General features: G+C 28.8%; 1 long non-coding RNA gene across 2 annotated transcripts in view; it reads left to right on the top strand.

Annotated features, from left to right (window-relative positions):
• LOC136976653 (uncharacterized) overlaps positions 1-15,423 on the top strand; it is a 73,591-nt gene that overhangs the window by 47,943 nt on the left and 10,225 nt on the right. For both annotated transcript variants that reach the window (XR_010880964.1, XR_010880963.1), the window contains exons 2-3: positions 8,798-8,899; positions 12,837-12,887. This is a non-coding gene — a long non-coding RNA (uncharacterized lncRNA). The remainder of the gene's footprint in view (positions 1-8,797; positions 8,900-12,836; positions 12,888-15,423) is intronic.

Genomic DNA, 15,423 nt, shown 5'->3' with positions numbered 1-15,423 from the left:
TTAAATGAATTGTTTCGAGTTTTATTGAATTAGATCTAATCCTCCCCTCCCCTTTCTTTTCTTTCTTTTTTTTGTCGAGTTTGCAACTTAGAAAACAAGTTGGTCAACGAGAAGGCAGTAGATCTTTTGACAACGACACATCAATTGACTTCTTAGATGTGAGGTCTGCTTGTTGTCATGACAACCGATCTAGTCTCCTAAGTTGCCATGTTGTAAATCACTAGCAAATATACGAAACTGAAATCAATAAATATAGGAAAGAAGCGTATTCAAAGAGCTTCTAGATATCATAAATGTCCTCTAAACCGTCGAAAGATTGACGGAAATTGATGTACGAGTCATTAAGTTACATGCCGATTTTTGTACACAATCACCGAGTAGTTTTTAAGAAAAGAAGAGATAAATTTTGAAAAGTTGAATAGTTTACAAATCTCTCTATTATTTTTCTTTACTGTAGCTCCTACATAAAAACATTAGGAGATAAAATCGGAATATCAAATATACCGAATTAAAAAAAGGAGGGAGGGGAGGACATGGAGAAAAATTGTTTATAAATTTAAAAAAGTAATAATAAGGAGAAAACATTTTAAACAAAACTCAAATATTAATATTATTAAATAAACAAAAAAATATTTGATCTAAATCGAATAACGTATAAACATTTTTTAAACAATTTCCTTTTATAATGTACGCGATGAGGTTAGTATTTGACAACGTAGCCTCATACGAATGTGGCATGTAAAGATTTCCCTTGACGATCAACTTGACGATACATATGACAGAAACTTGAATAACATGACAATAGTCTCGTTTTGCTTGTTTTTCTAACCCTCTGGGAACCACGTTACGCCCTCTATCAAATGTTTGTTGTACTAAAAGGAATAAGTAGTGTTGCCAACCCGGCCTTTCCTACTTTTTAGGCAATTTTTGTCGGTTTTTCAGACCACTTTTTTTTTATCTATTATCACGTGGCGAAATTATCGAAGTCGAAACTTTCTACTTAAACATTCCCGAATTTAAATCGATTTTTCCATTTAAAATGCGGGACAAAAATGTTTACTCAAATAAGTAATTTTTTAAAAAAATGGACATTTGAATTGTTAAATTTAAATACGTAAAAATGTCGGAATAGTTTTAACGGCGGCAACGGCGACTCGAAACGCATTTTTCTTCTTTCTTCCCTCTTCGTACGGGGAGAGGGAGAGAGAGAGAGAGAGAGAGCGAAAAAAAGAATCTTCCTTAATATAGACCATTATAAATTTTAAAAATTACTACGATTTAGTTTAATATGATATGAATGAACGTAACTTTTAGATTTATAAACGAGATCAAAAGAAAACCTTTCACTTAGGAAGAAGAAAAAATTGTTGGAAGATAGCAAAAATGGCATTGGGAATTATAGAAAATATAGGTAACCCCGATAACTCGAAGGGGAGCGGAAAGAGGGGAGAGGATTATTAACCTGGAAGGCGTTTGGCAAGATAAGGACATCTCATATAAGGAATGCATTTATTCTCAGTAACCCTCCGGGCTTCGGGTACATAATTACTTTTATCACCAGTAGAGGGCATCCGAAGATAGTTCTGATGTCGAGTTATGTAAGGAATTTTTTTTTTTTTTACTTTCTTTTCATTCATTAAATTGTCGCTTTATAGACTTTTATTCACAGTTATGAAGATATGGATTTATCAAGCTATTGTAATTAAAATCAATTCAATTTTTATTACACTTATAAAAATCATATTGTATATTGCTTATCAATCTCCTATAACATTTTCGCACTTAAATCTATTATTTTCGTGCTTTTTACGCCTTTCATTAATGTTATAATTCACTTTTTAAGGCAAATAATTAAGTAAATAAATTAATTTTTAATTAAATCCGTTAATAATTTAAAAAAAACCAAACAGATTCTAAAATAGCATTCATTTGTAGAATAATAAAAAAAGGAATTTCTCTTAATTAAAATTTTATAAGTTAAATATTTTAAAAAAATAATTAAATTTTCATAAAATATTTGAATAAAAGAAAAATATATATATATATATACATTTATTTGTAGAGGAAATGTCTGAATTGGGGAGAAATGTATATAGTTTATTGTTTTAAAAAATTAGATTTTAAAAGATAAAATTGAAAATTAATAATATAAGAATTGAAAATAAATTTCTAAGTTTAAAGTTAGAGCGTATAAAGTAAAATATTGTAAGCACGGTAAATGGTTTCTATTCTGTAGTTGGAGAGAACTCCTCATCCATCATCTCTTTCCATAGATACATTTGGATTACGACTCTGTCCGTCTGATGTTGCCTGTTACTAAAAGATAAGGTTGTTGAAATCCCCATGTGGGATCTTAAGTCATCACAGCAAAAAGAACCGGTACGACTTATAAAGCGTAACTATGAACTCCGTCGATATCTTTAGCTTCCAATATTAAAGCCAATGAATAAAGTTAAGTGACACACTAGACGTCTGGTTATATTTTAAAAATATTAAATAATAATGGCTAAAATTCTTACGTCGAGAGATAAAGTCGAGAGATGGTCTTTAATGGCTTTTTACTTTATTTTCCTATCGTTAGAAGGGGTTTACTTTATGTTAGGAATAATTGCTTTAATTCCGTCCAGACTTTGCCAGAGCTTTCAAACATTTCTACTTACCTCAAGCCTCGCTCAAATTCGTGTTAAATTATCCTAGGAAAATTATCTAACTCTAACATTAATTTGTTCTCTCAACAAAGTAATGTTTCTAATGGTTATCTTTCCTCATTTTACTAAACTTGCTGAAATACACTTCATTAAAACTTGTAAATAGTGATTCTTGAGAGCATCCGAATGACTTACGATCGACGAAACGATAGCGTAAGCGCTTTTCCAAATACTACATTAATAAGTGTCTCTCGATTTTAATTATCCATTATATGTCTATTGAAAGACATAATTTCAAAAATCCATTTCCTGAAACATTAAATAAAAAAATTTATATTTTGTGGGAATATTTATTATCTTTCATTTTTAAATCCTTCAAAGTCATTTCTTTTCCTATAAAAATAAAAATGTACATTTTATAGCTTAACTTCGCATAACTGTTTTTCTTAAAATTAACTTGTTTCTACAACCATCTCTATTATATGTATATGTGCTTGTGCGTGTGTGTGGTGTGTGTGTCTGCCCGAAGAAAAAAATCATAATAACATATTTAAAACTTTACTTCTCCATCCGCAGATTGGATACTCTTTTTTCCCCCTCCTCTTCTTCATAACTCTGCTGAAATTAAAAACAATTTATGTAGATCATAAAAATTTTTCTCGAATGATTCTAAATCATAAAAAAATTCTTTGATATATATCATAAATTTGTCTCTGGCTTGAGAGATAGATCGGAAAATTATTAGTTGATAAAAAAAAAGGGTCGTATTTTTGTTTGTCATATAGTCGTTCACTATCATCGAATGCAGAGAAGCCATTTTCATTTTCTCTAACGACCTTCGAGATACAGTACTCCCCAGGGTATAATAAGTAAACCAACGATCACCATTAATTAAGGAATAAATTGGTCTCCCGTTACTATCAATTAGGCTTAAAATTGCCTTTGGTCAAATAGTAGAACCATTGTTAAATAACACGACTTGTACTTTACAATAGAAAAAATTATTTTTAAAGGAATCGTCCTTTTCTTTTCGGTTAATGTCAATTGTGCAATTACTTCGTCCAAAATATGTCGCACGAAATTTACGATTTCTCCAACAAACATTTCGCTCCATAAAAAACGATTTTCGCTAAATATAATTCATTAAACTCTCATTTTAGACACAACAATGCTAATTATATCATATTAATTTCAATTAAGTAAAATGTAGTCTGATGAATGGCGAAGGCGAAACGGCAAAAACTTCCCTACTAAACACCTGAATTATGCGGGGAAGCGTGATTTACGGGGCGTTATAACTTTATAAAAATGTAAATAATTACACCTTTTTTTATTATTTTTTTTTACGTATAAAAAAGTTTAGAAAATATTTTCTTATTTTAAAACTAGTAATTTCGTTGATATAAGATGAAAGTTGAGCTGTGTACTGTACATATTTTATCTCTGAAACTTTTACCCGAATTTTTTTTTTTTTTTTTGTATAAAAAGTTTGAAAGTGTAAGATTAATCTTATCATTTACTTATCATTACATTTTTTCTCCAAGAAGAATCTTCCTTACTACCACAAATGATAGAGTAGTCTAGTTTTGCAATAGATTTCACCGAGCTGATTGAGATTTTATCGCCATAATATGTTGATATATCTTAACTTATGGTAAATGAAAATCGAATAAGAAACAAAATTTTTGTGTATAAAATAAAATAGCATTGGATGAAGTAATGAGTTTTTAATTAAGAGAAAAAAAAATGGTTGAAAATTATTCTAAGATTAAAAATTTTTAAATTATAATTAAATGATGAAGACTTTTTTCCCTGTATTTTCTAGGAATCGATCTATTTAAAAATTACTTTGAACTTTTTACCAATAAATCTAATATATTGGAAATTTTATAAATCATTTGAATTATTTATTCTATTTACCCAAATTATTTCCAGTTATTTATTTAAAAAAAAAAAAAAAAAAAAGGTAAAGTTATATTTAAATGCAAGTCTATATATTACCGAATGTAAAATGTTTCTTCTAATGTATATAATTAGAATGTTAATTAACAAATTAAGATAATTGAAAATGAAATGTTCTAGTTTATTAATGATGTTGACTTCTATTTTTAAGGTACTTGTGTCATAGTATCTATAATATTTCTCCAAGTATGAAATGGAATTTCTTTTCTTCTATTTGTAAGAGACAGCATTTCCAATCTGGGATATTAGTTACGGTTGGAAGAATATGTGTTAGAAACGGCGACGTTCATCCCACGAAAACCAAGAGAAGTGTCCCCGGATGGACGAATTGAAAGGATGCAATGATGGAATACCTAGAGACGGGACGTGTCCTGCTCTGGACTTTTTCCTCAACACAGGAATTCCATTTCCTGAAGACTGATAATGGCTTTCGCACTTGTCCACGGCTTCTTACTACAGGTGAAGGGTTTCGGGCTACTTTTCTTAAATAAATACAACTAGAAAGGCTAGAAAAACAACTATATATATATATATATAAGTCGTCTGCCAAAAATCCGTTAATGTTTTTTTTTAAGTCAAATTTACAAATTTTCCGTAAGCTAAATAAATTATATCGAAAAGAGTTGTATATTTTTCATTAACTTTCACTCTCTTTGTGTCAATTTGCGCGTGTCACTCCGCTTTCCCTTTCACCGGCACGTGCTACTTTCCCCCTTTCTTTTTATTAATTCTGGTTTTTAAAAGCGAAAGTGAAATTCGATTTTTGAGAGAGGAAAAAAAAAAAAAAACTTTCATTTTCAATCACTTTAAGTTAATTTCGATTTCAATTCGGCTACTTTCCGTTTCAACTCGGCTTCTTCAATTTTTCGATTATTTTAAGTCGGTTTTGCATTTATCAAATTTTTAACCTTATTTTATTTTTGATTTTAATCATTTAAATTGAATCACCATTTTGCTAACTTTAATTAAACATTATTACTCTTAGCGACGATACATCTTATTTTCTTAAAAGAAAAAAATAAATAAATAATCCAGAGTTTATTGAATTAAAGTAAAAGGTAACGACAGATTTTAACAAGAAAATATTTGATATATAAAAAAGAAAAAAACTACAAGAATTGAACCTGGGAATGAAAAAGAAACGAAAAAAATTGTAACAAACGAGTTATCAATCTATAAAAAATATAAAAATTCTGTGATTTTGACCGGTAACTCGGTACTATCGAAATTCCGGTGTCCACTTCCCCCCGTTTTTTTCTATTTTTTTTTTTTTCTTTTTTTTTATACAAAAATTGTAGCTTGGGGAAAGTTGAAGCCGCTGAGACAGAGAGAGACGAGAAGGTTGCAGTTTTAAAAGCTGATGTCAGCACAAAGCGTTCCGGATGGAAGGGGGATGGAAGAGATCGAACGTCTCATGGTCTCCTGCCTTCTGACAAATGATATAAGACTTCTGCTTTGGCAGTTGCAGAAGACAGAAGAACAGTTGGTATACAATTAATGAATAATTTCAAATGGGGAGAGATAGAAAGACTTTGCAATTTTCGTAAAAGTATCCTAAAATATTATCATGGCTTCCATTCCCAACTCAAATATTGAGCCGAGTTTTAAACATGTATCAAGTTCGAGTTAATAGACGTATTGAGAGTTTATTTATTATTTATTGTTAAAAGATAAGAAATCAATACTTTAATTCTTCACATAATAATAATAATGATAATAATAAATAAATACATTTTTTTTATTATATTTGTTGTGTCTCTTCTATCATTTTTGCTCTCTAAAACGTTTAGAGAATTATTTTATTGGAATAAATTTATGTAAAATGTTTCAGTCGGAAATTTTTAATTTTAAGTGAATTTGTTAACAGTTTATTTACCCAGTAAATCGTCTCTTTAAAATTAATTGTTATGCAAATTATCCTTTGATGTTTCTCAAACTTATTTATTACAACAATACATTATGAAAAAAGGAAATAAATACATGTCTAAATTAGAAAATTAATAATATATAAGTTTATTTAATATGCCATTTAATTAACGAAATAATACAACTTGACTATAGATAAAAAACCTATTTATTATTATTTAACTTAGTAAAATAAAATGAATTACCTGATTTAATTTACTTTCATTGTTATTCTGTCTCGTCATGTTATTTGCATTACTATTAATTAACAGTTATTTTATTCAAGTCCATAAATAATCCTAAAATTATTTTAATTATTCATTAAATGGCTCAACTTCCAATAATTTAAGTACTCGCCATCATTTATATATGGTGGGTTTGTATGTGAACGATAAAGATCCTTATGTAATTTTAAGGAAAAAAAAACTAGATAAATACAAGATACGGTTTTAACATAAACGATACATAAAAGCTTAATTTGCAAAGTTTAAAATTAAAAAATGAATTATCAATAAGTCTTTTGGCATCATCCTGCTTGGAGTAGTTGCTTGAATGGCTGCAAGATGAGGAAGATGATGAAGATCCGCAATAGAATAGAGGAGGAAGAGGAGGAGGAGAAGGAGGAGGAAGCGGAGGAGGAGGAGGATTCAAATTCTAGATCTGCAAATGGTTCGGATCAGGAATAATTTTCAAATTTCGTTCACGTTACTGATCTCAGTGTAGCTTCAAACTTAGGCCAAAGGAAACTAGGCAATTGCCTAAGGGGTACAGATCCTAAAGGGGTTCGTAAATCAATTTGTAAATTAATATATATATAAAGACTTTGGATGTATAATGAACAATGTGACACATAATAACATTCGATGAGTGTCCAATGGTAAATAAGTTACAACAAATAAAATTGTCGACACTTTTATTGGGAAGCCCGAAGTGTTGCATAGGGATCGAAATTTTCTTAATCTGGCAATGTGAAATTTAAATCCATTTATAGTAAAGAAAATTTAAACTGTCTGTTGAAATCGGCGAAAAAATCCAAATAATGTTTAAAATATTAGTCATTTACTCTATAAAAATATACTTATATATATAAAAAAAGTAACATTATACGTATGCAGTTTTATATTTATAAATGAAATGATATTTATTCGCAGAAAGGAATTTATAAAAACGTGTCTAGAAAACCGAGTTTTCGTTAAAGAAAGCAATAAAAAAAAAGTAACTGCAGATCTAACTAATCGATTTAAAAAAAAAAAAACTTTTCATATTTTAAACTTCTTTCTATAAGTTTTATCTCGGGAATTAACTTTGTGTCGTTCTCATTTCCTCATCAAAATATAAATCTTGAAAATATTGATTGGTGGGGGTAATTTTATATCAACCTGTTTTAATCGAATGTAGCATTTCTTTATGACAGAAGTTTATAAAGAAGAGCGGAATGTAAAAAAGAAATTGCCATTGTAAACATCGAAGTCAATTAGGATAACAAATTTCAGAAAATAGAAAATTAGATTGAAAATAATCAATCTTTCTATAGAAAATGTTGAAAAGAATTCAGTTGATATTGTTGGAAGAAAGATAGCTTTTTTCACTATTAAATCCACGTTTTTTGGTCTGTGAAAAATGGGTTTATGATTCAAAATGTAATCAAAACTGGCGAGAATAAGAATTGATGATATAGCATTCCTCAGAGAAGATAAAATTTGAACATCTCAAATATCAGTTTTTGGAGAGTAAAAAGAAGCGCGATGGAAAATTTAAGATTCCTCAGCAACTCTTTTATCAATAAATTACAAAACTTTACGTGAATTTCAAATATTATTTTAATTTAGCAATCAATTAAAAAGTTCTTAAATCGACTATTTTACGGTAGAAAGCGAAAATTTATAACCTTAATTTTCTTCGATAAAGTAAGAATTCCGAAACGGGATTACAATTTAAATACGTATTATTTTATATTCTAATCACGTTAGAATTACGAAAACCCATCGATATAAATGGTTTGAAGAATCGTTGGACAGATTGGTAAAAAGGTTTATGAACTGTATCTGCCAATATGAATTTTATATAAATTTAAATTGTAAATAAAATATGATGGATTTTTGTTAAATTGTATATATAATCGGTATATAACTCTCATTTATATAATACGCTATACGCTAGAACGGTAAGAATGTATACAGACGGATGCACCTTTAAAAATTCTACTTTAATAAAATATTTAAATTAAAATCTCTTATAAAAATTCATTTATTAATTATATTTAATTAATTTTATCGTTGCAGACTGTAAAATAACACCATGCTTCTTCAAGAAATGCACTCGGAATGCCGAAAAAGTACCCGACCGAAAAATAAACTCAAGCTTGCAGGATCATTTCTTCGAAAGTAAGATTGCATTTTTATTTATTTATTTATTTTTTCTCTCTTTCTCTCTCTGTGTGTGTTTTTTCCCCTTGTAGTTAATATAAATTTAGGTATGAAAGTTCGACCATCATTTAATAGGGAAGAAGTGAAAGGAAAAATTAAAAAAAAATATAAGTAGAAACAAGATTTAAGAACAAGAAGGGGGGAGAGATAAAAAGTGGGCGAAGTTTTAAAAAAGGGTAGGAACAAGAAAGTAGGAGGACAAGAAAGAGAGAAGACAAACGAACTGGCGAAGTCTATGAGGTGGAAAAGAGAGAGTCATTTTTCCCTTCGGACTTTGTTGAATTCGATTGGCCAGACTGTAGAATCGGCTTATTTTCACTGATCCATTTCTCCGACTCACCGATTTGTTTCGAGACTGATCAAATTATAAGGTTCGCTTCCAACGTTGTCTATCCGAGCAGAAACCGAACAAGAGAAATGGCGAAAAAAATTGTCAACTCGACTTTTAATTTTATAAACAAGACGAATTATTATTTTCCGCTTTATATATTTAAATTTTTAAAGTTTAAAATTCAAAAAAAAAAAAAAAAAATTTTGTAACTTTTTAAAAACTTTTTACGGCTTCCATTTTGTTTTTAACTCGAAGATACCTTTCGATATATTACAATTTATGAATAAATTTTGAATAAATTACACAACTAATTTCTCGAATTAATATAATATTTTATATAAAATTCACTCTATTCATTACCGTATTAAGAATAAAAATGACTTTTCTTCCACCGTACAATTCAGTTTTAACGTGGATTTTTAATAGGAAACGGATAATTAATTTTTTTTTCAATATAATTTATTATCTTCTTTAGGATAATGGTAACTATCGAGACGAATGTCTACAACCATTTTCAAAAACCTGCTTCGACTCGGTTTCCTTTATTAAATTAACTAAGCATAATTTCATCCATTACAATCAGAAAATAAAATATGACAATCTTTTTTTTTTTAAAAAAAAGAGGCTGATTAATAAGCCAATTGGATTTGCTGTATTAAAATTGAAGTATCCTTAAAGTTTAAGAAAAATTAATAAAACGACAGAGCCTGAAGGGGTGACAATGTGAAAAATGAGGAAGAGGCTAAATAATCCGGTCTCCCGTTGCGGTTAGAGAAACGTTCTGATTTGAAGAAAGTCAAAAACGTAAAATCCTTTCGGCCAAAAATTCTTTATATATATTTTTTTTCTTCCCTGAATTTTTTTTCCCTACACGACAGACGAATACAGTATATAATTCGATTTGAAGTAAACGGTTAATTTGTCAAATATCTTAATGCATTCTGTCATTTTTAAATTGCTAAAATAAAAGGAGTAGTGAAATCACACTGGAGAATCTCCGAAGACATTTTTTCAATTTTTATATTTTAATCGGCAATCTTTGTATCTTTTGTCAACATCCGATCTTCGTTTCTTCTCTCCTTAGATTTACTCTCTTTAGAAAAATCTTACACGATAGTAGCTAATTGAAAAGAGGGTCTTGTTGACTCTAGCTCAAGTTTGCAGTTAATTTACTTACTATTGATCACATGTTTTGATGGCCTACAAGCCGATTACCGATAGACAGATAGAGAGATGGCTGCTTCTTTTTACTTAACAGATACAGTTACAGGCTTTACCGAGCATTGTAGTTGTAATTAATTGAATCACCTATCGCCGTTACAGTGTAATTCGAAAACTTTAATTGCCACCAGAGGCTGACTCTTGGTCACGCTTCCGTTGCCGGATATCGATCATATCTACGCAATTACATTCAAATTTCAACACCTGATTCGTATTTTGTACATTAATTTCAAAAATTAAGTTTAAAAAGAACGAGAGGGGAAAGAGAATAAATAAAAAAGAAAAAGGATGAAGGCCGGAGCCGTGCAGAAATCAGGAATTGGTAGCGACACGCGCCATTTTCTACTCCCGAATTTCCTCGTAAAAAGTAAAAGTATAAAGAAAGAGTAAAGTTAAGTTACCTTTTGGACAGTCCCCCGAGTTTATTTTGTAATTTGTTAATTGATTAGTGGGTGTCGTAATGAATAAAGATTGCAATTAAATTTTAAACAGATGTAAATGAATAATGCATTGATAATACGGGAAATGAAAATAAGATGAATAAGTTGTAATAAACGATGTGTGCAGCGTAACTAATCTAAGAGATTAATGTAGTAAATTGTAAGATAAAGGAAGACGAATACATAAAAGAAAACTTGGAGAAAAATGCTGCCACTCTCGTAATAAATGTGTTTAAACTCCGGGTTATAATACGGTAAAGACAAAAATAAGATATAATCTACATTTAATCATAAAATATAATTTATTGATAAACTAAAAATGTGAAGGTTAATATATATAAAAGCTAACATTAAATCCTGATGTAAAAATGAGAGCAATATCTGCGCGGATATGGAAAAATTTCTCCTTTACATTAATAAGAAAACCTGAATTGATAAGTTGATGCTTTGCTGTTTATTAATATTATGCACAATAATAAAATTTATGAGGACCATTTTATTGCTTCTTTTTAACAGAAAATATGAAAAACTTTATAACTTCTGTTCAATAAATAATATATTATTAATGTTTTTGTTTTTTTTTCTTTTTCCTTTCAAATGAACACGTAACTAGTTGAAAGACGTGTTATAAAGTGTAATTCGATGTTTACGTTTTAAAAATTAATTGTATGCGGCAGGAATGACACGGATTGCATTTCAATTTTTTCTATTTTTATTTTTAAGCTGTTGAACTTCTGTTTGTAACAGAATTCTATATATAAGTTAACTCGCCCTATGACTTATTTCCTGCTCTGATAAGTTATGACATTTATATACATTTTTATGAGATCTAGGTCTAGTTTTTTGTCATTTCGAAACAACAACACAATATTTTACTTGTAAAAATTTTAACTTATTCAATTATTACAAATAAATTCACATAATGTGTGATTTTTAATATATCGTAATTAACCTTTGATTTCGAATTTAATAAAAATAATGCACTAAGGTGATATCGAATGATAATACTTAGATTTTTTTTCTCTATTAACCTTGATTGTTTTATGTGTTATAGACATATATATAAATTATGATATAAAAATATATGACATTAAGGTTAATAGATTTATATATTATATATATGTACCATTTGTAGATCATCAAGTAAAACGTAAACCATCAAAAAAAAAAAAAAAAAAAAAACGAGAGAATTTCTGCTTAATAATAATAAAAATTCACTTTAAAATACTAAATATATGAACTTTCAATAATATTTTCGGTATAATTTAGTATGCTATTAAGTAAATGATAAGTAAATGAGCAGCGAAATAATGATATTACTTATTACTATGTTAACCATTACATTTTTGATTAATTCGCTTAAGTTATGCATTTTAAACTTGTTTTTTTTTTCTATGTATTTATATCAATAAAACGATTACTTTTGAATAATTTCATTAATAAAACTTAAAGCTAAAAATATCGTATAAATTTGAACAGTCCAATGAATATTGAAATCTTCTTATCGTACAATGGAGAATATATATATATATATATATATATATATGTTTCCAAAAAACTTTCAAAACTATTTGATATTTGTTTTTATTGCCATAATTTAATTCTTACATTTAATTTCTTAAACATTTCTTTTCAAGAGTTTCCAAATGTTCGCTCGGTTATTGGCTATCATTAATCATAGTTATTCTAAGATATGCAGAGTGATGTATAACCATTAAATATCTGTCTTTCCCCCTCCTATCGACAGAAACGTCAACTGAGCATCATTCATCTCATACCAATCACATCTTTAACTGCTATTTGCTTATCATTTTTTCCCAACCTTAAAAGTTTCGAAACTTTTTTACTTTAAATATGTAATATGAAACTTTTTATACCGAAATTAGTTTACTTTTTTTTACAGTTCGGAGACGATTCTTTCGCCAGAGATCGACCGCACATTACATTAATAGAGGTGAGTAATATTGAATACCATTTTACAAATATCAAATATCATTTACAGGGATAGAAAGGGGGGATATAAAAATATATAATTACAAAGGCTTTCGAGCGCTTTAATTATGTTTTCGTATAGTTTTATAAAACGGATGATAATGAAGACATTAAGGCTCATAATTAATTAATTTCCGGATATTAGTCTAAGTAAATGTTGAATTATCTCTGTTAAAATATTTCTCTATTATTTAAATAATGTTCGAACAGATAAATCTAAGTAATTTTATTCTTTAATCGATTATTTAGATGAGTTCTTTTTTTTCTCCTGTAAAAAAATGGTAGGCCTATAGAGTAAAATTAAAGGAAAAAAATAATAAATGTTATTTATTTAGCATTTAAGTATTTTTAGATTTAAAAACAGTTAATATAAAATAAACTGGTTTAATTAATCAATTTTAAAGAAATGGCCAAGGATTTCTTCATTATTTCATAATTGTGAAATTTAATTCAACGAAAATTCAACAGATGCTGATGAATGTTTATCATTGATGTGATTTTAATGACTTCATTAACACTAATGAATTCATTTGAACAATTCATAGAATCTTATCTTAGAGTTAACTTGAATCAAAATTGACCTTTTTAGAATTATTTAATCAATTGCTTTATATGAATATTTGAATTTACCTTTTTACTCCGGACTGGAAATTTCAATTTTTTGTTTTTTTTTCCATTAAGGTTTAAACGTTTCTCGTAAATTAAATGAATAAAACTCGATTGTTTTTAATTTTACACCATCGAACGAAATTTAGAAATTTTCCGTATAAGATTCTAGGTTTTTATTTTCGCGGATATGTTCTTCGTGTTTTCGGCTGGAGTCATAGAAAATGGATTGATTCTGGGTATAATTACAGTATCATTCTGGAAAACATTAAGATTTTTATGTAACGTAAGTCTAGGTTATACTTTATATTTATAGCGAGTCACGCTAAAAACGAATATTAATCTATAACCAACGGCTTGACAAATCCCAATTCCCATCAGAGAAATGAATGTTTATTGGAACAAATTTTAAAATCCTTTACAGTTTGTTACGGGCATGAATAACCATTGGCTAAATATATATACCCCATATAAAAGTATTTCCCTCCAAACTTCGGCATTAGTGGATTTTAAAACTTCACCAAATAAATAACTCGAGAGAGAAAGAGAAAGAGAGAGAGAGAGAAGGAAAGCGAAAAAGAAGAATTACAAAGCAAGACAAAGAAATGGCATTTTTCGAATTGCCATTTTCTCCCATACAAGATCGAAGAAGAGGAAGTACTAGACTTAAGGAAAAAAAAAAAAAAAAAACGGGAAGTAATTTATAGCGAAATTTAAAGGTGTCGTAGTAATGGTGGTTCCGTCAACTTAAAATAAAAACTACCTTGAAAACAGCTGAAGCGTAAAAGTGCAAGGGACTGTAAATTATTGAAGCTTGTCGACTACATGCTGTAACCACGTGATCAGACGATATTAAAAGTAAGACGCCGAGATTTACGCCTTTTCCTTATTACCTGGAAAATACTATTCATCATCGACAATCTCCGAGAATATGCAAGAATTCTTGTTTAGATTCCACATGAATCTTAAATATCTGAACCAAGATGTATTTCCCGAATCTAATAGATATAAGTAATGGAATTTGATTTTTTAAATGTTTTGCGCTTCACTTGTCTGTCTGAGATTACTTTGAGAATTGCTTTCGCTGAATTTACTGTTATGGAAGACAAAATATATTTTGTTAGAGATGGAACTTTGTATATGTTGAGCTGCTAAGAATAAATAATCGGGATCGATACAGTTACACAATTCCCGAAAAAAAAATTTATGAATTAATTAAATTTCCTAAACTTTTCCATCGTTTACCTTTATACAATATACTAATTTATTATTGAACTTATCCGAGTAGTGGGAAATTAAGATTTTCATTTAATTGCAATACATTTATTATTAGAAATCCTTTTATGAAGATTTAACCGTTAACAATCTTTTATCGCTGACGATTTGTATAGAGCTTGTAGACGTTTTTGTTCTCGAAGTTTATAAAAGCCAGGACGTTGCTTTACTTTCGAGGTATGACTTTAAACAATATTTCAAATTTAAAAAATATATATATATGCCGCCATCTGCCGTGGAAATTCGAAATCAACAGAATTACTCCCCTCGGTTCTAAAAGAGTATATTATAAAATTTATTATGGTAAGAATAAAAACGAAATCTTTTAAAAAATCTCTCTTTTAGCATCGTGGCCCGGTGCATTCTTCGTCTTCTATATAACTCCATAATCATTTATTGTAGTTGCTGCAAGTTATCGTTTCATCACTTTCTAGTTTTAAAGTCTCCTTATCGTTACTTCACTTCCTGGTTCCAACAACTTCCGCCAAAAGGCGTTTTAACGGTCGACTATTTCCGCTTCTGTCCCTTTCCCCATCAATTGTCTTAGACTTTGCCATTAAAGTGAATGGCGCAAAAGTTGAAGACTGACGGATATGACCATAGAGTGTTCCTTACTG

The sequence above is a fragment of the Centruroides vittatus genome, unplaced genomic scaffold (assembly GCF_030686945.1).
Source record: "Centruroides vittatus isolate TY-2023 unplaced genomic scaffold, ASM3068694v2 contig_417, whole genome shotgun sequence".
Lineage (NCBI taxonomy): Eukaryota > Metazoa > Arthropoda > Arachnida > Scorpiones > Buthidae > Centruroides > Centruroides vittatus.
Note: the sequence above shows the minus strand (reverse complement) of the source record. Positions and strands in the feature narration are given on the sequence as shown.